Source organism: Uranotaenia lowii, chromosome 1 (assembly GCF_029784155.1).
Source record: "Uranotaenia lowii strain MFRU-FL chromosome 1, ASM2978415v1, whole genome shotgun sequence".
Classification (NCBI taxonomy): Eukaryota; Metazoa; Arthropoda; class Insecta; order Diptera; family Culicidae; genus Uranotaenia; species Uranotaenia lowii.
This window is the reverse complement of record NC_073691.1, coordinates 56,381,980-56,404,818: the sequence shown is the minus strand read 5'-3', so window position 1 is coordinate 56,404,818 and position 22,839 is coordinate 56,381,980. Positions and strand designations below refer to the sequence as shown.

The 22,839-nt window shown below is 34.0% G+C and overlaps 1 protein-coding gene and 1 non-coding gene across 2 annotated transcripts in view; both read left to right on the top strand.

Annotated features, from left to right (window-relative positions):
* Positions 1 to 22,839, top strand: part of LOC129755351 (mitochondrial protein C2orf69 homolog) — a 118,571-nt gene that overhangs the window by 51,474 nt on the left and 44,258 nt on the right. The window lies entirely within an intron of this gene.
* Trnav-aac (transfer RNA valine (anticodon AAC)) lies at positions 19,842 to 19,914 on the top strand. Its single transcript has one exon. It is a non-coding gene; the product is annotated as a tRNA-Val (tRNA).

Sequence of the window (22,839 nt, the reverse complement as noted above, 5' to 3'; positions counted from 1 at the left end):
CATGCGTGGTTGTCTCTTTAGGTCCAATCCTACGAGGGGAGCGGACCATCAGTGGTAGTTTACCAAGCGCTCACACCGACCTGGCCTTGGCCTCCAGGCAGACAGTCTACGGACCTGCCTCCACTGTTTGGCAACCACCAGGGGTTGTCAAAGCCCAATCCCAGAAGGGGAAAGGGCAGGCAGTGGTAGTTTTGCCAAGTGCCCTCCGAGTACAGTCCAATGGCTTTTCATGGCCACAACACTCAACAAAAATCAAGAAAAAAAACTTGAAAAAAAAACTATTTTCATCAAGACTCATCAGCAGATTTTGTATCGTACTTTTAGCTTCCAAAAAAAAACTTTAATAATTATTTTTATAACACTTACACAAAAAAAAATTGTTTTGAACTCATAAATAAAAAAATAAATAGTAATAAACCGGGCTTTTTTCAACAAATTCCAGGCAACCGGGCAAGACCGGACTTTTCCCAAATTTGGTATTAAATATATGGGCAAACCAAGCAATCTAGTAAGATGTCTTTTGAGATTTGTCTTGCTCAGGACTCAAGTCTCATGTCTCTGGTCAATGTGGCCAGTGTTTTATATCTAAATGCTCGTATCCCAGGTTTCAGGTCTCAGATATTAAGGTTTTTTCACATTTTTCTGCAATTAGCAGGTTTTTAAACACGGTTTTCGGATATTAACACGGTTTTATCAAGTTTTTTTTTCACTCTGTTCAAAATCCGTGTAACAGGGCTGGTAGCGAGTCACTTTTTAGTGACTTGGTCACTTTTTTTGGGTCAGTCACTAAAAAGTCACTTTTTTCATCATTTGGTCACTAAAGTCACTATTTTCCGAAAAATGGTCACTTTTATCACCAAAAGTCACTTTTTTCACCGATAATAAACCAATGAAAGAGTAATTTGAATTGCGCGTGTTAATATTGACGGTAGTAACGGTAAATTACTTGATCAGTCAGTCAGAAATTTTTCGGCATGTATCACCCTTGGCTTGAGACATTTCGATCTACGACATTATTTGACGTTCGTGAATTGAAACTAACTTTGATTGTAGATTCTAGTTTTTAGTTCAATCAACCTATTGTATTGGAACTCAAAACTTGATATACAAAAACCCTATCTCGTCTTAAGTTAGAATGGGTTTTTATTAAGAAGTGTAACTAAGATTGAGATTGAAACGAACCATTTTTTTTATGAAAAAAAAAATTTTTATGTCATAACAAATGTTATGATGATATGAAATATTCTTTAAAAAACAATTTCAGATTCAATTTTATTTCGTGTTTTTTGTTCTTCTAAATACTTAAAAAAAAAGTGTTGTAAAAATTTACACAAGGCCACAAAAATTACATTTTTTTAGGTGCAATGAATTTAAACGGTAATTTCAACTAATTTGGGTTCGCCGAATCTAAATATGTATGCAATATTTCTATCAGCTTTTATATTTATTATTATTTATTTCGTCTTTGGTTTAATTACCGTACAGACTGATGACTTAAAAACTAAGAAATTCTTCTTAAGCCTATTTTAAAACGACGTTTGCACATATTAAAATTAAACAAATTATACACTAAATTAAAAAGTTCACAACACTTGTCAATAGGGTGGTTTTGGCCATAGGCAGTACGGTGGTGAGGAATTGAAAGAAACTGACGTTGTCGAAGTGTTCTCGTTGGTACATAAATGTTAACACGTTGTAGAATGTAAGCACAGTCAATACGGTTGGTCAATGTGTCGAATATAAAACCTTGCTGTAGTTCGACGCGTCGCTTTTCGAGTGAGGTTAGACATATCAGAGCACACCTTTCATCGTACGGTGGGTTTGTTATTGAAATGAAAATAATTTAAAATCTTAAGAGAAGTTTCTGCACTTTCTTTTTACAAAAACTCAAATTAAAAACATATTATTTAGAAATAAAAGTTTTATATGAATTAATGAGCTTTAAATAGAATCAACTTTTTTTTACACTTTCTGCTGTGATGTCAAAAATACTTGTAATTACATTTTTCCATAATCAGTTATCTATCAATTTTACTAGTAATAAACTCTTTATTACCAAAACTAAATGGCGAATTTGACAAAATTTCTAGTTGAGGACACTATTTACCAAATCAATAATTGAAAAAATAAGCACCAAAATGGTTATGATGAAACATGTTTATTGAAAAAACTCTTCCTGAAATGTTTTTAAAAACTAATCTTTTTTATTTCCATACTGTATTTTTCAATTTTTTAAATAAATCTACCGAATTTTATGGTACAGTTTTTTTTTTCAATTTTATAATTAACTTGCCGGATTTTTTTAATCAAACTTTTTAAATTTTTAAGACATCTTTTTAACAATTGTTTCCTTGTTTTAAATTCTAAATTTTCGTGTTCTTCAGCCATAAGCCTTTAACTCCAAATTTTAAATAAAAAAAACATAATTTCAACCTTCTGTTCTTTCAGGACCCAAAATTTTAATCAAAAGAGACAAAATACTCAGAGCTTGTAATTCAAAGCTTAAAAACCTGCGATTGAAACTTTAAAAACTTTTTATTAATATTTTTTATATGAAATCATATTTTTGGATCGATCATGATTTATAAAATTAATCTAAAAGTTTGAAAAATTGTTCTAAGCAGCAACTTTCAAAATAAATGTTAATACGCAGTGTTAATAACAAAAGTTTAGAACTCATTATTTTTAATTGTTTATCAGTTTTTATCATTCACATATGTAATTACTCATTTTCTAACATTTCTTTGTCAGTGTAGTTGAACATGGAGGATTTTACTTTATTAAAGGTTTTATGTCTGGCTTCTATAACTGGCACTTTTAAAATAATTATAAATATATTCTACTTTTTGTAAAATTAAATTAAAACATCAAACATTGAATAAATTCTGTTCAAAATTCATTTCTTATTCAGTAATCGGTAATTTAGACATTTTAAATCGTGATTAAATATTTTTTGTTCAGATTAAAAAATTACAGCGAAATTTCTCACTAAACTTCCAGTTAAAAATGAGGAAAAGAATTCCAAATTTAGATGAATAAAAATTAACAAATATTATCATTTTCCTAACATCTATTCATGCTAAGTTTTGTACAAGATTTGACATTTATTTTAGAATTCAGATATTTTTTAATTTTAAATTTGCTAAGAAATTCTTCTGAAACTAATTTATTTCTTACTTTCTTGACTTATCGAAAATTTGAAACATTCATAGTAATATGTTTCCAAAATTTAGTTTATCAGTCATTTTTTTAGTTTTTGTGTTGAACATGAGTGACAAATGGTGTAAGAAAACCCTTTCCTTTTCAATTGTTTATTTTTGGTATTGTTATTAATTTTATCTAAATTTGAATTTTGAAAACCCCCCCGGAAGGGTCCATCGCACGGGCCTGACTGGTCACATTTTTTGTACTTCAAAGTTATTTTTTCGTTCTACATAGTCACTATTTGGTCACTTTTTTCGGTCCTCAAAGTCACTATTTGGTCACTTTTTTTCAAATTTTGGTCACTAAAGTCCCTACTATTTCATTATCAAACCGCTACCAGCCCTGGTGTAACAAAAAAATCTGGTGTAGCAACTTTTACTTAAAATTTCACCAATTTTCATTCGCGCTATAAAAAATTGTCCAAAACCAGTGTTGCATTCTTTCCGCCAGTCCTTAGCCAAAAGTACTCTCAAGAAGCAGTGTGTAGCTCCCCCAGCCAGGACGGTTCGAGATTTTTTTTTGTCTACAAAACATATACATAGGTTCGAAGAGATTCCCAAAAAAATCCCAACAACTTTACTGATACCCAAGCTCGCCAAAACTTGAAGGAAAAATGGGATGAATTGTCTCCTGACTTACTGCATCCAATTCCTGGCAGTTTTAACTTTTGTTAAAACTCCGGTGTTTTTCATTCTGCGCATAAGGAACATAACTGAACAAATTGTGTCATAATATGTGCATTGGCAAAATCATTGTTTTGATTTTAAAAACACTTTTTTCCCTAAAATTGCTAGCAGCCAAGTTCAAATTGACAAAATCTCTAATGTTAAGGCATTCCCGAGCAGACTTTTATAGCAAAATTTTACCCAATTTTTCTATCATGTCTTGAAGGTAAAATTTGACATCCTTTTGCCCGAATTAAGGTGGTACAATGCCGAAATTTGGGTCTTAATTTTCATATGTGGTTAACAAAATTTAACCGAATCCCAGATGATACCTAGTTTTACCACCATTTTGAAAAAAAATTATTGAGAGCACAGCAATCCCATTTTTTTATGTCGAATGACATCAAAGTTTGGCATCGTTGTGCTTTTAAATTTTTTTCAAAAAAAAAGGTATCAAAATACTTTCAGTGAATAAAAAATTTGGCAGGACTGTGCTTTCCGCATAAAGACGCCAAATATTTACATTGAATAATCTTAATTAGGACTAAATTTAACCAAATTTCGCAAAACATGTTGGTTTACTCAAGAAATGCAAAAAAAAATATATATGTGTTAATTATGTCCAATTGACTGACATATAGATAGTTTTTTGAGAACTAATTAATAAATCATCGTATAAACAATAGACCATTTTGAATTTGTACTGAGGTATAGGAAATATACAGATCCGAATGCATTAAATAAAGCTTATTCTATTTTTTCGAAAAATTACAAAATCCTTTGTGAATTGTAAAATTACAAAATATCAATGTATACTTAACTGACAACTTCTTTAATTATTCAGCACCTCCTATATTTTATTTATTTTTTTTAGAAAAGGAAATTGCTTTGCCATTGAGGTTTTTTCATTAGAAAATCATTCTGTTTAAAAGAGATTGTCAATTCAGATTCTTGGTTATTTGTTTGTTAGAAAACGTTTGGGAAAGCGTTCTGTTATTGAAAATAAAATTATTAACCACTGTGGTGCCTAAATTCGCTACTGGTTAAATTTTTTTTACCAAAATATGTTTGGTATCTCATTTTTCACTTTGCTTTGAATTTCATAAAATTTAAGATACTTTAATGATGGCTGCTTCTGCTCTCATAACAAATTCTACATTATCTTGGACACTAAGCTGTTGTTGGTAGTTTTTCTATAAAAAGAAAGGCAATGAGTCTTGTTGATACCTTGATTTACTGTCATGGAAAAAATCTACATCTAATCATTTTGCTGTTGACACCTCCTTTTCATTTCACTTTGCTATCCGCAAAGCCTTGTCCCGCATTTACCTGAAAATCAACACCAAAAAATACTATCATTTTGGTGTCGATACCTCATATTGGTAACATTTAGCTATTGATTGCGGCATCAAAGTCTGCTCGAGTTCAAAAGAGGTTTTCAAAGTTTATTCAACATGTTCAACATAAGTAAAACAGCTTATTAAAACGTTTGAAACGTTGGTAAGCCGCGAAAAATACCAGAAAATGATTTTAATTGATCTTTCGTAAAAACAAAATCTTTTCGGTGATAACAATCAACTGATTTAGTCACAATCTATGAATTTTAGTAAATATTTGTGGAAATTTTATTAGAATCGAGAAGTTCTAAAAGCAAAAAAGAAAACAATAGTATTTACTCGAAGATCCGTGATTGACAGCCGTTTTATATCATGTTTTATGAAAACTCCTAATGTTTCATTAGTCTTGAATCAAATAGCTTTTGATGGCCCTCGATGAGAAATGCAGAAGCACTGGGATGCTGATTAATAAATGATGACATGTATGCGGCATGTAAAAAAATGCTCCGGAACGTCCATCTGGGAAAACGCTTGTCTCTCGAGTAATGAAAACTTGAATGGAATTCCAAAGCAATTAATCATTGATGTGTTGTCATTTCCCCTTATCTTGAATTAACTTGTTTGATTGCAGAAATCCGGAATTGATTAAGATAAGTATGTTTCGCTTTAAAGTATGGGTCAGAAAATTACATTCATTTATGTAATTCAATTAAATTGGAATGTTCTAATTACCTTCTAGGAAAACGAATTTCACGAAACTTAGAAAAAAAAATCTCAAAACCAAATTCAAGATTGATTTTTTTTTGGTAACATTTTGCTAGCAGAAAAAGCCCCACCTATGATCATAAATTGTAACGTTAACATACGAATAATCTCGAGCAAACATTGTTGCTAATTGTACCTACTGCTCAGATTTATTCACCTTTTCGAAAGCAATTTGCTATGCAAACATCATCCGATTCGGCGAATGCACTTTTATCTTCCTGCCCAGGAACTGCTCCAAGAAGCTGCCGGGATCCTTTGACTACCGAAAAAAAACATCCACCTTGCCGGCATGACTTGGGATTCCGCGAGTCCCACTCGCGGGAAGGTATTATGCAAAGGCAAATAGTCATTATAAAAAATTAACTTCCTTTCCCGCAAATTAAAATTTAAATAAACATTTGCGCGCGAATTCTTTCGCTCTCGCCTAGGGTTCTTAAACCCCCAACTGGCTCTCATATTGGCTCGGGAGCTTTTGTTGAACGCAAAGCAAAGCTATTTTGTTTTCCGGTGGATTTTAATCTTTTTTTTTCTAGTTCCGCTTGTTCGAGTTCGAACAAACTAGGAAGACGACGAGGGACAAAAAAAAACCCAGCAGCTGAATATACAAATGGTGGGACTTAAGGAATGGCAACACACCCCCATCCCATCCATGGCCGAAGATTAATCCTTCTGTGGTCGGAGCCGATTTGTCGGAGATGTATTTTTTGTGAACGCTTGTTGTCAAATGGCATAAATTTGAAAGATGTTAACTCAAATGCAACGAACCTTCATGACTGCTTCGGTTGCTGGAAGTTGGAAAAGCATTAGAATGTTGTTCAAGTAAGTCACTTACCCTTGCTTTCAACATTCTTGGCTGTCATAAAAGGATTGAAGTATATTTATGTAGCTGTACAATGGCAATCAAAATTCAACAACCTTTGTTAGTGAATCTTTGAAAAAATCCTAAAAAACACCAAAGTACACTACTTGTTTAGAATCTTTTGGCGTTGTTGATGGAAATTGAGCACTGTTTAGGCGATGTGTTCTTCAGTGTCCACATTATTCACTTTCTGGACACAATATTCATGCGTTTGATTCTTTCGTCGTTCTTTGAAATTTCAGATTTCAGGAATGTCAATCAAAATGGTATTAAAAAACAACAATTTTTACCTTATTACTACAACATACACACCCAAAAATCAATTTTCGTTATTCTTCTCTACTGAACAGTATTTGACGATAGGTCGCCAGATGGGATCAAAAAGGAACTATTGTACACTTGCATTAAGGCTGGGAACAAGTGGAAGTATTGATACACCTCCGACATCAATTTTTTAATCTTGCTGCCGAGCCTTTTTATCGGATAGGTTCCAAGATTGACATTTCAAGTATTTTCCGCTTGCACTATAGTACTTCTAACTTAAATTCGAAGGATCGCAAAATGGAATAAAATGTAAAGCATTCTAAATTTTTACTAATGTTGGTCACACGATCTAGTGCTGATACACCCCCAACATCAATTTTCGTAAACCTTGAGCCGAGCCCGATGGGACGCAAAATGGAATCGAAAACTTTTTTTTTTCACTTGCCAGAAACAAGTAAAAAGGCTTATACGTCCTTAACATCGCTGTTCTTAATTCTCGCCATACCAATCCAACAAAGACCGGAAAATCCACTTCGTTCGATTTTGGCGATGGCTATGTCGTGATGCACTTTATCAAAGGCCGCTGATTGGACGATGTAAACACTAGAAAGACCGCACCAGTCGAAATTACAGGTTTGACAGTTTGAAACAAATGAAAAAGCTTCGATAAGCGATTTGAGAGGACAGCTTAGTGTTCTAGTGAGTCGAGTGGACAGCTTGAAATAAATTGAACCAAAATCATCGATAGGGAGTTTAGAGGACAGAAAATTAAAATAAAATCATCGATAAACGAGTTTAGGGGACAGCTTGATGATAAGCGGGTCGAGAGGACAGCTTGAAATAAATGAAAAAAATCATCGATAAGCGGGTTGAGAGGACAGCTTGAAACAAATGAAAAAGCACCGATTAGTGAATTGAGAGGACAGCTTGATGATCAAGCGGTTCGATGGAACAACTTGAAATAAATGAAAAAAATCATCGATAAGCGAGTTTAGAGGACAGCTTGATGATCAAGCGGGTTGAAAGGACAGCTTGAAACAAATAAAAAAGCACCGATAATCGAATTGAGAGGACACTTTGGTAATCAAGCGAAATGACAGGACAGCTTGAAATAATTTAAAAAAAAAATATAAATAAGCAAGTTTTGAGGACAGTTTTATCATCAAGCGGGTCGAGAGGACAGCTTGAAATAAATTTTAAAAAAATCATCAATAAGCGAGGTTAAGAGGACAGCTTGGTAATCAAGCGGGTTGGAACGATAGCTTGGTGTTCTAACGGGTTGAGAGGACAGCTTGAAATAAATGAAAAAAAAAATCATCGATAAGCGAGTTTAGAGGACAGTTTGGTATTCTAGCGGGTTGACATGCGAGTTGAGAGGACAGCTTGTTGATCAAGCGGGTCGATAGGACAGTTTAAAATAAAGCAACAAAACATCTCGATAAGCAATTTTAGAGGACAGCTTCGTGATCAAGCGTGTTGAAAGGACAGCTTGAAACAATGAAACAGCATCGATAAGCGAGTTTAGAGCACAGCTTGGTGTTCTAGCGGGTTGAGAGGACAGCTTGAAATGAATTTTAAAATAATCACCGATAGCGAGTTTAGAGGACAGTTTGGTATTCTAGCGGATTGACAAGACAGCTTGAAATAAATTTAAAAAATCAACGATAAGCGAGTTGAGAAGACAGATTGATGATCAAGCGGATTGAAAGGACAGCTTGAAACAAATGAAAAAGTACCGAGTTTAGTGAGTTTAGAGGACATTTTTGTATTCTAGCGAGTTGAGAGGACAGCTGATTTTTTTTTAAAAGTCACAGATAAGCGAGTTTAAAGGACAGCTTAGTATTCTAGCGAGTTGAGAGGACCGCTTGAAATAAATTTTTGAAAAATCACCGATAAGCGAGTTTAGAGTACAGCTTGGTGATCAAGCGGGTCGAGAGGACAGCTTGAAATAAATGAAAAAAAAAACCTTCGATAAGCGAGGTAATCAAACGGGTTGAAAGGACAGCTTGAAACAAATGAAAAAGCACCGATAAGTGTGTTTAGAGGACAGCTTGGTAATCAAGCGAATTGAGAGGACAGCTGGAAATAAATTTAAATAAATAAATAAAATCACCGATAAGCGAACGGAAAGGACAGCTTGGTGTTCTAGCGGCCTAAGAGGACAGCTTGTTAATCAAGCGGGTCGAGAGGACAGCTTGAAATAAATTTAAAAAATCAACGATAAGCGAATTGAGAGGACAGCTTGTTGATCAAACGGATAGAGAGGGCAGCTTGAAATAAATAAAAAAATAATCGATAAGCGAGTTGAAAGGACAGCTTGAAGTCAATGGAGGGGAAGTTGGGAGTATAGCTTGGTGATCAAGCAGGTTGAGAGAACAGCTTGAAAAAAACACCATAAAGCAAGTCGAAAATGAAAACTCATGCGTTTTGAGAGCACAACTTAGTGAGACTCATCTCAGATCGATATGTGAGGAAAATGTAGAGTAAAAAAGTTGAGATGACAGATTGAATTTTCAACTGAAGTAGATTGAAAAGACAGCATGAAAACTCGAAGGCAAGTTAAGAGGGCTGCCTTAACGTGTTGTAATGACAGATTGAGATAAGAAAGAATAGGTATATCGGAAGAACAGTTTAACATATTGTTTTGAATTTCAAATGAATAAACTTGGAATCTCGAAGCGAATTGTGAGGATATTTTTGATATTTTAACAAATTAGGACAGCTCTATGACACGGATGATACAAATTTCAAACGAGTTAAGATGACAACTTGATGTTGTTAGATCAGCCTTGGTACCCCATAAAAATTACAAACTAGTGGGTTGAGGAAACTGTTTGGGATGAGAGTGAACAATGATGCAATTCCAATGGATCAACTTTGGTACAATGTTTTGAATTCCAAGTGAATTGAGAGGACACCTTGAAAGTTGGGCTCGGAAAACTATAACATAGAATGTCGAATTTGGGTGTTTCTTGCCTTAGATTTCTAAGCGTTTCTTCCAAACCATGTCATCCGATGCCGATGGGTCTCAACATGAGATCAAAAGAAAGGTTTTTTTTTACGCTTCTACTACTGCAAGTAACTAGTACTCCAACTCTCCAACATCAACTTTCCTGAAACTTAAGCCGAGTTTTTTAATCCGCTGTGTCCTAATTTGACAAAAAATTACGAATAAAACATCTTTAGTAAGGTAATTTTGTAGTTAAGAGGATTTTCCGTCATATTAGCCGCTCTTATCAAGCAGGTTGATAAAAATTTCTTATCACATCTCAAATACGAACACTTCCAGATATGCATAAATAACAGTATTATTTTCTGTAGCCAAAATATTGAAAGATCGCAAGATTACCATACACTTACGATAACCTGTCTTTGATCAATGTTTCCAAACCAATGGTGTTGGATTATTATTCCGGTTTTTGACACCGAGTCACAGTCCACATTTTTGGCGCTAATCCCTAACCCTGATCGTAGATTCTGATCATGAACCCAGATCATGCATTCTGATCTGAAACTTCTCTCCCGGATTTTGAATATGTAGGGGAGAGTGGGGTATCGTGGGCCATGGGGAAACGTGGGCCACTTTTAATATCTCAGATGTGTGTTGAGATAAAAATCTCAAACCAACTGTCATGGTCGTCGCTTTGCGTGAACATATACTATTCCTATATGTTGTTGACTGAAATACGCATCATATGCTTCTTTTATTTATCAAGCTAAAAAAAGTTAGAAAAATTTACTTACATAATTAAAAAAAACACCCGCTAATTTCATCGATGGGGAACCTAAAGTGCATAACATAAATATGCTCATACGCTTATAATCTTAGTTTTGTCATGATCTTTCACGTGGAAAAGGAATTTTTGATGAAACATCAATAAGTCACACAAACGCAACCAATTTGCAAATCATAGCTTGTGGGGAATCGTGGGCCACACATCTTGAATCACATATATTTTTATGTACACATTCATTCATATACACATTCAGAACTCAAAAAACCTTTTACCTATCTGTTAAGTTTTCTTATGCCAAATGAAGAGTTATGAAAAATATTTTGTCCATCCTATATGAGAAATTTTTCCAAAACGTTCGCGAGCCATGTTTTGGAAACTATGCAGTACATACATAGTTCTCTTTTTTATTTCATCATCTGAAATTGCTTTAAAATGACGAAATGAATTAGGAAATCACAGTTTTGGGTCAACTCATAAACTTTGCATGTAATTTGATCAATTTGGATTTGGTGGCCCACGATTTCCCACCATTTTTCATATTCCAAAAACTATTGCTTTTTTTTCAAACAGTCAGAATTTGGGGAAAATAACTTATTAAAAATTTAAAAAAAATACCTTATGATGTATGTATGTATGTATGTATGTATGTATGGTTCCCCCATCGGTAGCAAGGTCCTGCCTATGGCTGTGTGGCTTGGCCTTCGAATTTCTTCTAGGGCTTCCACGGTCCGATGGTTCGTCGAAGGAAGGCATCCAACCCTCAGAAACCTACAATGGCCGGCTACCCGTGTCGCTTGCAATAATTCCTTAGGATTAACCCCAGATGCATTCCCTCTGAAAATATTCAATTGTAGAAGAATAATATATGGCGGTAAGGAAAATTATTTAAAATATTATAATAATACATACATATGTATAGTTATATAAAATTCCGGATAAAAATATATTCTTTATTATTAAAAAGGATACGAATCTGAAAGGTAAAATTATGATTATGTATGTATGTATGTTTATGTAAATCATAAACAAGTTATATAAATAAAAAATAATTAAATAAAATAATAAAAAAAATTAAGAGAGAGTCAATTATTATTCGTTAAATAACATTTAAATGAATAACATAAAATATAACGAATTCAGATATAAATTGAATCAGCAAAACATTTTAGAGAAAAAAGTCATCTTTTGAATGACGATAACTTGAGAAAGTGAAAAGAAAAAAAAATAAACCAAAAAAATATTGATGAAAATGGACCAATTAAGTATTTAGAAATATTGAACAATGGAAAATAGGTATTATCAGATAATTTCTGAGTAAGCAATCAATAATTAGAGATTTATAAATATGTATCATTTTGCAACGTTGATGAACGTTGTTTCTGTGTGTTAGGTGAAAATTAAGTTATAGAAAAATAATGTTTTAACAACTTTTGTTTTACTGTCTAATGAATTCTGAAAATTTGGATGCGTTAATAAGCTATGCTGTTCAGTGTAGAAACATGAAACCTCTACAAAACTTTTCTGCAAAATAGTATTCAAGAAGGAATTCAAAGAATGATATAACTACAGTTACGTTTTTTTATCCGAAAATATTTAAACCTTAATATAAATAAATGTTATTGGGAACTCAGTTAACTTGAAACTTTAAACTGCACAAATTGGAACATATTTTGTTTTAATTTTGGTTAATCTGTAAATGTGGCAACGCTGACAAAAAAATTACAGTCTTAGTCTTTCCACCACCAGAGTACACTACTTATTCGAGCTTTTTCTACTCGCCACCGTTTTATGAAAGGCAGAAGCATCGTTTTACGAGCAGAAAAGTAGATTAAAGTCAAGGAATATTTAAATAAGGTAGTGTCGAGAGCCATATTGGATTTTTTTTGTGACGTCACAAAAACGAATGGATCGAAAATTTATATGCGAATGGCAGAAATTTCAAAGAAAAACATGTTTTAAAACGAAAATGAATTCCAATTTCATTTTGATTGTGTTGTAAGACCTCTATTTCACTATTCTATGAACTTTTCTGGTCCTTTAAAGATTGCATTATGTTTTTTTTCTCGTTTTAACAATGAACGCAATGTCATGTTGAAGCTAAAACGTTCAAAAACGAAGATAAAATCTACTTTAAAAAAGTCTAGCTGGTAGTTATTGAGTTTTCAACTGATTGTCATGATTTTTATCCAATCGGTTTACCATATTCAATTCTTATGTAGAACAATTAACATCAATTGATTATTGTTAACTCGATTTACTAAAACGCAAATAAATAATTGTGGTTTTAAAAAAAGTTTGTTTTTTGATAACTTTTTTGTAATAAGGATCTTAAACTGCACTGACTTGATCATTTTCATGGAAGAATTTGAACTAATTTTAAAGTTTTGCAAATTTGAGTAGGGAAAATCCACCATTTTTTCGAACTTCGATGGTCTATTTCATACAAAAATTACTTGGAAATCCAACTTTTTTCGAACCAAGATTGAAGAGCAGAAATCCTTCTAGAATAACAGGTAATAAAAGTGGAACATTCCAGCAAATTCTTCAAATTATCAACGAAAAAGACAAATTTCCTACACAGTTAGAAAAATGTAATCTTACATTACACGTAAAGCAACCATCTCTGGAAAAAATATGAAAAAGAGTATAGCATCTTTGTATTTGCGAGGAGATTTACATGCAAATCGCATGCGAATCTCACGCGGTTCTAATATTGAATGCTCTTTCAAGAATATTTACATGAAGTAGCAGGTACAGCACACATTGTTGTCAACAAAGTCTTCGGTCGTTTGCTGATTGTTCCTGCGAGTTGCCTTCTTCAAATTGAATGGCTCAAAATAATTATTTAAGGTTAGTAAAACGTAAATTAAGATCGATCAATTCATTGTATGAATGAAATTGATTACTAAGAAAGATCCATTGATGATGTTTTTTCGTTCTCATGTTTATTTTTCAGAAAACAACAGCTTTCTTCGGATGCATTCCGCAGCAAAATCCACGGATGGAATCCTGCCAGATGTAAGAATAGAATTGCAGAAAGCCCCGACTTGCTTAGCCTGCCCACAAACAAGGCTGTTCAAATCGCAAAACATCATTTTTTTCGGCTAACAACACGCCATTCTTCGATGTCGTCGTCGGGGGAAGGTAACAAATAAATCGAAGTCTGTGTGATCTAATGATAAAGTGATCTTGTTTTCATGTTCAGTTTGAATGTATTATGATAAATAAATATGTTATAAAAAACTCCAATGTTTTTCTTATTAGATTAACAGCTGTACTTGAAAGTGATATTGGTAATGTAAACCTACAGTAAACATAGCAGTGGAATTGCGATAGGAAGTTTACATGTATTGAAAAGTATTGTTACATGCAATTGCCCGATTCCTTTCTACCCATGTTGTTGCATGTAATATTACGTGGATTTTTCTAAGTGTGTAGTTAATTAACAGATTTTTCGTGATTGTGACGTCGCAGTGTGTACTAATACTAAAGCAGGGCTGCCTCGACACTACCTTCTTTAAATATTCCTTGGATTAAAGTGATGTTTACTGCAAAAAATGATTGGAAAACATAACTTTTTTTAAAAGGGATTTTAACTTCACAGGAGGCTGATAAGGGGTTTTCTAACAAGAGTATGGAATATATCATTATATAAAAAAGGAACGCTCTCACCGGAATTTTACTCTCCCTTGGTTGACGTCACTCGCTAACAGCGATCGAGCATAATTTTTAAATACACTCTGTCTGGCTCTTCAATTCCTGACTTCCACACAAACACACTGATACTTCTCAATGCACTTGTATTTCTTGCAAATTCCGAAGCTACAACATTAATAAGCTTTTCGACGACAGAACCGAAACATATCGACCGGATTCGCTAGTCTCTCGAACACACGCACACATATTCACGGTCCCGCTGGCTTCGTTTAATTTTTTTTTTTCACCAACTCTACGTTCGCTGATGCTTGGCGTCATCTAATTTTCCTCAATAATTTGCTCTCCATTCAGGAAATTCAAAACTATTTAACACAATATTTCACCTCTACACTGACTCTAAAACATGTTATTTCGATTTTTCACAATATTCCTAAGCACTAGTCAAACCAATTTTTATTTTAAAACACGGACACGGATCTTAAAAACCAACGAACCGAACTGCGCGACTTCACGGGACCTTTGTTGTTCATCATGTACATAAATGTTGATAAAAAAAAAAAAAAAAAACCTTATGATACCTTCAAAATGTAGAAAACCATTCAATTTTTTATTTTTATTTTATCTTTTATAATAAAGAAGTTATGGAACAACGAAAAAAAGTGGCCCATGATTCCCCACTCTCCCATACTTGATTCGAATTTTGGAATCCTGATTCGAAATTCTGGTACTAGTTGATCCGGGGTACTAATCCTAAATCTGATCCCAAATCCTGAAACTCGATTGTGGATTTTGATCCTGATCCAGTATTCCGGATTCGACCTCGGATTCATTCTATTCTTATCCAGAGCCTGAACCTGAATCCTGATCCTGAAATTTGCATACGAAATCCGATCCTGAAATAATCAATATTTGATCCCCCTGATCAGTTTTCAATTTTTAACTCATAATTTAACTAAAGTTTTGATTGAGGATCGTAACTCTGATCCCGGATTCTGATACCAGTGCTAACTCTGGTCTCGGATACTTGACCCTGATCCTTGAACCTTAATGGTGATTTTTGGTTCTGATTTTTATTCCATATTCTGAAGACATCGATCATCAATTCTGGGTCGTTATCCTGAAATTTGAATCCTGATCTTGATGCTAATCCTTAAACTTGATTCCCGGATTCTGGTCCTGATCTTTGAAACTTACGTTGAATCCTTATGCTGATCAGCAGTAGAAACTGCTGGAACAGTATGGTTGAACCCATGAACTCTATCAAATAATTTCTTTTCTCATTATCCACTGTTTCGGTTTTTCCACTTCAAAAGTTGATTCACAAGATTTCATTTGCGATCAGATTGTCAGTAAATTAGAACTGAAATTAAATTAGTCGATTCCATCCTTGATTAGTTTAATTAATTTATGCATGTGTGTAACCTTAGAACTATCCTTCAGCCAATTCCCCTTTCATGTTGCTCTGATCACTGAGAAGGGGGTTGATTACAGTTGATATGTTCTCCAGCTATTCTCGCTTTCTTAAATAGCTTAAACTAATCTTTCCCGGTTTCCCCCCTTCAATGCCAATCACAGTACTTCCACCCGCAGCGATGGTTTATTCAAAAGCTCGGAAAGGATTAATCTATGCAATTGCAATTTGCCAACCGCGGAAATGGCTCTCGCCGTTCTGCCACGAGATTCGCGCTGCAATTGGCCCCCGTCATCATGGAACGGGAAAACCGCCCCGGGTTGTGTAAATACAATTTTGGGATTTCATTTTCCCGGCTTGTCTCTGGTTCTGCTGTTTTCCTTGAAAATTCTCGCACCCTCCTTCCGCTGATGGTTGTTTGCTTTTCCGTGTTTTCCCAAACTGTCAACTGGAAGGATGCAACCGGAAGACGAATGTTTGATTTGAAGTTTTATAATTTTTATAATTACACTAGTTTACAGCATTTTTGAACTCAGTAAACTGAAGGTCATTTCCAATGTGAAATCGGGCGCTGAATCCGAAAATGAAATTCAAAAAAATCTCAGTAGAACCGTTTTTGAGTTATGCTCCAAATGTGAAATTTCAAAAAAATTAAAAAAGTTCTTATACTTAGATTAAAATATCTCAGACGGCATAACAGTAATTTGAAATCTCTCTTTTGCATATTGAAGGTGAATAAATTTTCTATCGATCATCTGAACACTGTTTTTGCGTTTGACCAATAGTATTGTTGATATTAGTGACTTAATGAGAAAAAAATTTATAAAAAACGCATTTTTTTAGAGAAAATTTTGTTTCAACGAAATTTTTAGACTCGATGGTAGCATTTAAAAAATCTGATTTTCTTTTGCGCTTAAATGTCAATTCAAAACAAAGATTTCAAGTGGTTATTTATCAAAATCGGTTGAAAATTGAAGAAGTTATGGCTACTTTACCATAACTGTAATTTTTGCAGTTTTTAATAATTTAACGAACCGCAGTATACTTATCATAGTATAGGTAGAATGAAACATGATAAATCTCACTCGCTCCAAGTCAAAATTATTTATTAGCTTACCAGAAGGTCACATGCCAAATTTCAGGAAAATCTGACCATAGGGAGGGGTTGCTTGAGTCTCAAACGTGAATAAAATTTTGAGGTATTTTGCCCGGAAGGAACGAAAAATACTGGTTTTTCGTCAATAACTTTTTTCATCACTGGCTGATTGTTTTTTATGTTTGATTTTCTTATAGCCTAAGTTGAGACAAATATTTCACCCGAAGACTGTAACTCGATTGGTTTTGAAACAGAAAAGTTATTGCGGTTCAAAGGCCGCAAATTTTGTCCAACGCGCAATGAGTACTTTTTACGCATTTCTTTTTATACGACAATTTTTGACCAAAATACAATCTTTGAACCGCAATAACTTTTCTGTTTCAAATCCAATCAAGTTACAGTCTTCGGGTGAAATATTTGTCTCAACTTAGGCTTTAAGAAAATCAACCATAAAAAACAATCAGCTAGTGATGAAAAGAGTTATTGATGAAAAACCAGTATTTTTCGTTCCTTCCAGGCAAAATACCTCAAAATTTTATTCACGTTTGAGACTTAAGCAACCCCTCCCTATAGTCAGATCTTCCTGAAACTTGGCATGTGACCTTCTGGTAAGCTAATAAACAATTTTGACTTGGAGCGAGTGAGATTTATCATGTTTCATTCTACCTATACTATGATAAGTATACTGCGGTTCGTTAAATTATTAAAAACTGCAAAAATTACAGTTATGGTAAAGTAGCCATAACTTCTTCAATTTTCAACCGATTTTGATAAATAACCACTTGAAATCTTTGTTTTGAATTGACATTTAAGCGCAAAAGAAAATCAGATTTTTTAAATGCTACCATCGAGTCTAAAACTTTCGTTGAAACAAAATTTTCTCTAAAAAAATGCGTTTTTTTATAATTTTTTTTCTCATTAAGTCACTAATATCAACAATACTATTGGTCAAACGCAAAAACAGTGTTCAGATGATCGATAGAAAATTTATTCACCTTCAATATGCAAAAGAGATATTTCAAATTACTGTTATGCCGTCTGAGATATTTTAATCTAAGTATAAGAACTTTTTTAATTTTTTCGAAATTTCACATTTGGAGCATAACTCAAAAACGGTTCTACTGAGATTTTTTTGAATTTCATTTTCGGATTCAGCGCCCGATTTCACATTAAAAATGTTGGTCAGTTAATCAAGTTCACGATTTTTTTTAAATTTTGTAAACTAGTGTTATTGTTACGTAATCTTTAAAAATCTTGACAACTTGTCAAATTGTAATGAGTATTTCGAAATTTTCAAGCAAAATTGATCATTACTCCAACATAAAATAAATATTAAAAATGAGTGGTTCGAGGTGACTACCCTAAGGTACCCCAAGGGCTATGACGAATTCTTTCACAGACTTTCTTCTTTTTATAATGCAACAAAACAAACGGTGGAATTCAGATCATCCAAAATCCTATGAACAGTGACATGGCTGCGGGCAGTATTGAATTTTATTCCGTTCCACGTCAAGCATTGGGTGTACTTAAAAAGCGAGACAACGATGACAAATGTTGATCTTCTTTCGCTCAATTTCCAAGTCTAAATCCTATTTTATTTTGTTCCCTGAATTTCACCGCTCGTTCTTTGGGCGTCACTCATCTCCGTCCATGGTTCTGCTGGTTTGCAGAATTGTGATGTTTACTAGTTTTTGTTGTTGTCATTTTCTACCCCTTCCCCCAAAAAACACCACCGAAATTGGCAGTACTATGGTAGTTTATTTGGCGACAGCTCATCCGAATATGCAAACTTCCGAAATCAACGGCAAAGGGTTGGGGAAAACTGATGGTTTGTTGTCCGTATTTTGTTTTTTTTTCTCGGAATTTTCTTTTTTTTGGAAAGTGCTGCTTTTTCCAGAAAGTAGAATTATTTACGCAGCTTTGCACCGGATGAAAGATTTAATTGTGAAAGATTCTGGAAGCCGCCGGTTTACAAAAGAAAGAAGGGTCTTTGCATTTCGTTTGGTGTGTATTTTTTTCAATTGTGCTATCCACACTCATCTCTTGTTTGCTTTGTAATGACAAACTTTTTCCAAATAACTTCAATCAACCATTGCTCTCAATAGAAGATGGAAAATTTGATGTTTTAGTGGGACTCTCTAAGGCTGGAACAAATATCAATTTCTTCTTTTGTCACCCCCCCCTTCGAAATTTCCAAAAACCCGAAGGGGAGGAAAAATAAAGTTTGAAGTATTTTATGTTAATTTCGACGAAAAGTTCAAATATCCGCAAGATTACAAGACCAATATACAAATTTTGGAAGATTTGAGTTTATCCACCTTTTCTAATCTTGATTTTATTGAATTATTTGATTGTAAAAGTACTTGATTTATAGGTTTTGTTCAATGATGGAGTATGGAATTTGGTTGCATACAAGCTTTCGTGCGATTTATTCCAATTTATTTGTTTTTTGCATTATTTTTTATTGCCCCCCCCCCCCCCCCCCCTTGCGATGTTCCAACTCCGAGTGACAAAAGAAGGATTTAAAATTTGTTCCGGCCTAATTAGAACTTTCAATTCTACGAAATATAACTTTTGGTTCCATCTACAAATACATGGCAGAGCACTGAAGAGAATTATAAATCTTATAGGTCATAAGATTTCAACCGCTCGCAGTGCAAAATTTCAACATCCCAAAAAGATCTGGAAATTCAAAGAAACATTAAAAACTCTACCTCTCAAGGTGGTTTTCAGGTATATTTTTGCCCTTTCCTTTGTTTCTTAGTTAGTCCCTCATTCGCAAGTCCTAAAACGTTTTTATTTCACTCAAAACACACCTTGAGTAGCCTCGGACACGTCTATCAACTGTTTCCGTGGTGTAGTGGTTATCACATCCGCCTAACACGCGGAAGGCCCCCGGTTCGATCCCGGGCGGAAACAGAAAATACTTTTTGTTTAAAGCGATTGTCAACAATTAATTTTAACTAACACAGCTATGACACATTGATTTTTCTTCACTAGAATGCCTGGCCAAATGAACATACTTACCTATGCAGATTGTGATCAGTTGAAACAAACTTTCTTAAAAAGAAATATTTTTAACTTTTTTTTATTTTGATGAAGGTTTTTACCATGGATGCACGGAATCACCTCAATTCAGAATTCTTTGTTGCTAACTTGAAAATTTAAAAAGAGGCTTATATTAAGTATATTTTTTCCGAGATAGTGTTTCATTCAACAGTTAAACATAAGACCCACGTTAAAAATGAATGTACAGTTCATCTTTACGCTCGGCACGGTGCTTCATAACAACAAATTTGACATCTGTTCTCGGTGTTAAATAGGAAACTATTTCCTCTCAAACACACTCCTATCTTCCTATCCAGACTAAGGTTGTCAGTGTCCCCGGTTTTATCCGGGTTTGCCCAGATATTTAATACAAATTTTGACAAAAGTCCGACCCGGCTTGGTTGCCAGGATTACATCGAAAAAAGCTCGGATTTTTTCCGGATTTTTTAAACTTTATTCGCTAAAACAAAAGCGAAATTTTTGAGCAAGTTTTATAAAAATAATCATGAGAAGTTTTTTTTTTTTTTTTTACTTTATTCGACTTTATTACGACCGAAGAAGTTTGAAAAACTGTTGACGGTCTTTAAACGGTGATACTATTTTTAGTGCAGTGTGTGTTTGCTTTTCCTTAAATACTACTTAAGTTTAAAACTCTCTTAACTGCCTCTAGGGGAAAGAGAAGGAAGGAATAGGGAATGGGGATTAGGATAAATATTTGGAAAAGGAAGGGTAAAGGATGGATTTGGGGTGATACTTTAATTTCCCACGCCAGGTTGCACACGGTTGTGAAGACCATTTCCTGTCCTCTCTTCCCAAGAGCCCATGGTTATGACAAGGTTTACCGCGCTTGTCACGCGTTACTTTTGTGGCAAACTGTTTCTTGGGAGGTCCGTGCAGTATAGATTTTGGTATTTGGTTGTAGAAGCATAGTAAAATCACACCCCTCCACTAGCCATACTATCTATGTACAGTGTGGTTTCGTAAGAGCGGGAGGACTCTACTGTGCTGATTTTCGTTAAACGGGTAATTGTTTTGATTAAGGTTTAAGAATAATTTCACTTCTTTTTTAAAACTCAAAAAACTGTGTAAACATTTTAGTTCACTTGGAAGTGAGTTGAACATGCTAACTCCTCTATTCACAACACTTTTTTGGGCAAAAGTGGTTCGTAGTCTTCTTGTTAACAGATTTATGTGTGCCGAACTTCTAGTATTATGACTATGAGATTCAGATGTAAGGGAAAAATCTAGTTGATGTTTGATAAGATTGTTTAAAACTTTGTATATGTACTGGCATAGTTCAAAGATATTTAGCATATCCAGCGATAGCACTCTTGAATTATAAAGCAGTGCAGTTGGATGTAGTAAGGGAAGATTTCTTATCATCTTGATAGCTTTGTTTTGTAAGATTCGTATTGGTTGCAGATATATATTAGCACAACTGCCCCATATAGAGTTCATATAGGTAATATGGGAGTGTATATAGGCGAAATAAATTTTCCAAGCTGTTGGTTCAGTGATTATTGAACGTATTTTCCTCAAAGCAAATACATACGGGGTTATTTTGGTGCAGACGTGTTTAGTATGTATGTTCCATTTCATGTTTTCGTCTATTAACAAACCTAGGTACTTAACTGAATTGACTCGTTCCACTGGAGATCCGCGTAGCGAAATCTGCAGAGTTTGTGAATTTCCTCGGAGACTGAATGTCATGAAGTTGGTTTTTTTTAAATTCATTTCCATGTGATTTGAAAGAAAGAAATTCATCAGTAATTCTAGGTCGAATTCAATACTTTGTTTCAGCGAAATAAGGTCCTCTGAGAGATACAAAATTGTAGCATCATCAGCATAAAGCTGTAGTTTTCCCTTTAGAGGCAACGAAAATATATCATTTATGTAAATTATAAATAATAGCGGCCCAAGGATTGATCCTTGTGGAACTCCGTGTTTTATCGTAAGATAAGAACTAGTCGTATTGTTAATTTTTACTGCTTGTTTTCTATTTTGCAGATAAGATTGCATCAGAAGTTGTGCAGCATGAGAAAAACCTATGTTTGCAAGTTTTTTCATTAGTAGCTTGTGGTGAACAGAATCAAAGGCTTTTTTTACATCTATGAATACACACGCTACAAATTTTCCTTTGTCTATTCCACTAGAGATTCCATCTACAAGGCTGACAGCAGCGGATAAGGTATTTGATTTTGGAACAAACCCAAATTGATTAGGGTGTATGATGTTATTTGTGAAACAGAATTCTTGGATCTGTGCATATAGGGCCTTTTCAAAGGGTTTCGAAAATGCATTCAAAACGGATATTGGACGGTAATTACCCAGAATGGTTTTATCAGCCGATTTATGAACTGGAATTACTTTTGCTAGCTTCAGAATATCTGGAAAATTACATGTTCTTATACATTCATTAACCAAGGTCGCATACTTTGAAATGTAATGGTTTTTATATTTCTTCATAAACTTCGTGGATATTTTGTCCAGACCAGTAGCTGCATTGCTATTAAGTTCATCAATAGATTTTGATAGTTGGTCTTGCAGAACTACAGAGAAATTGAAACTATGCGGGATATTGCTGAGTAGAGCTAGTGACGCCGAAGGCTCAGGTATTGCATCGCAAACATCCACATAGAAGTTATTAAAAGCATCCGATACTGTTGTTTCATCTGAAACCGAAATGCCATTTATTTGGATTGTATATTTTGATGATTCATTTCCCCTTGTTTTATTGAAAATCAATTCGTTTATTTGATTCCACATAACTTTAGGATTATTCAAATTATCTTGTAT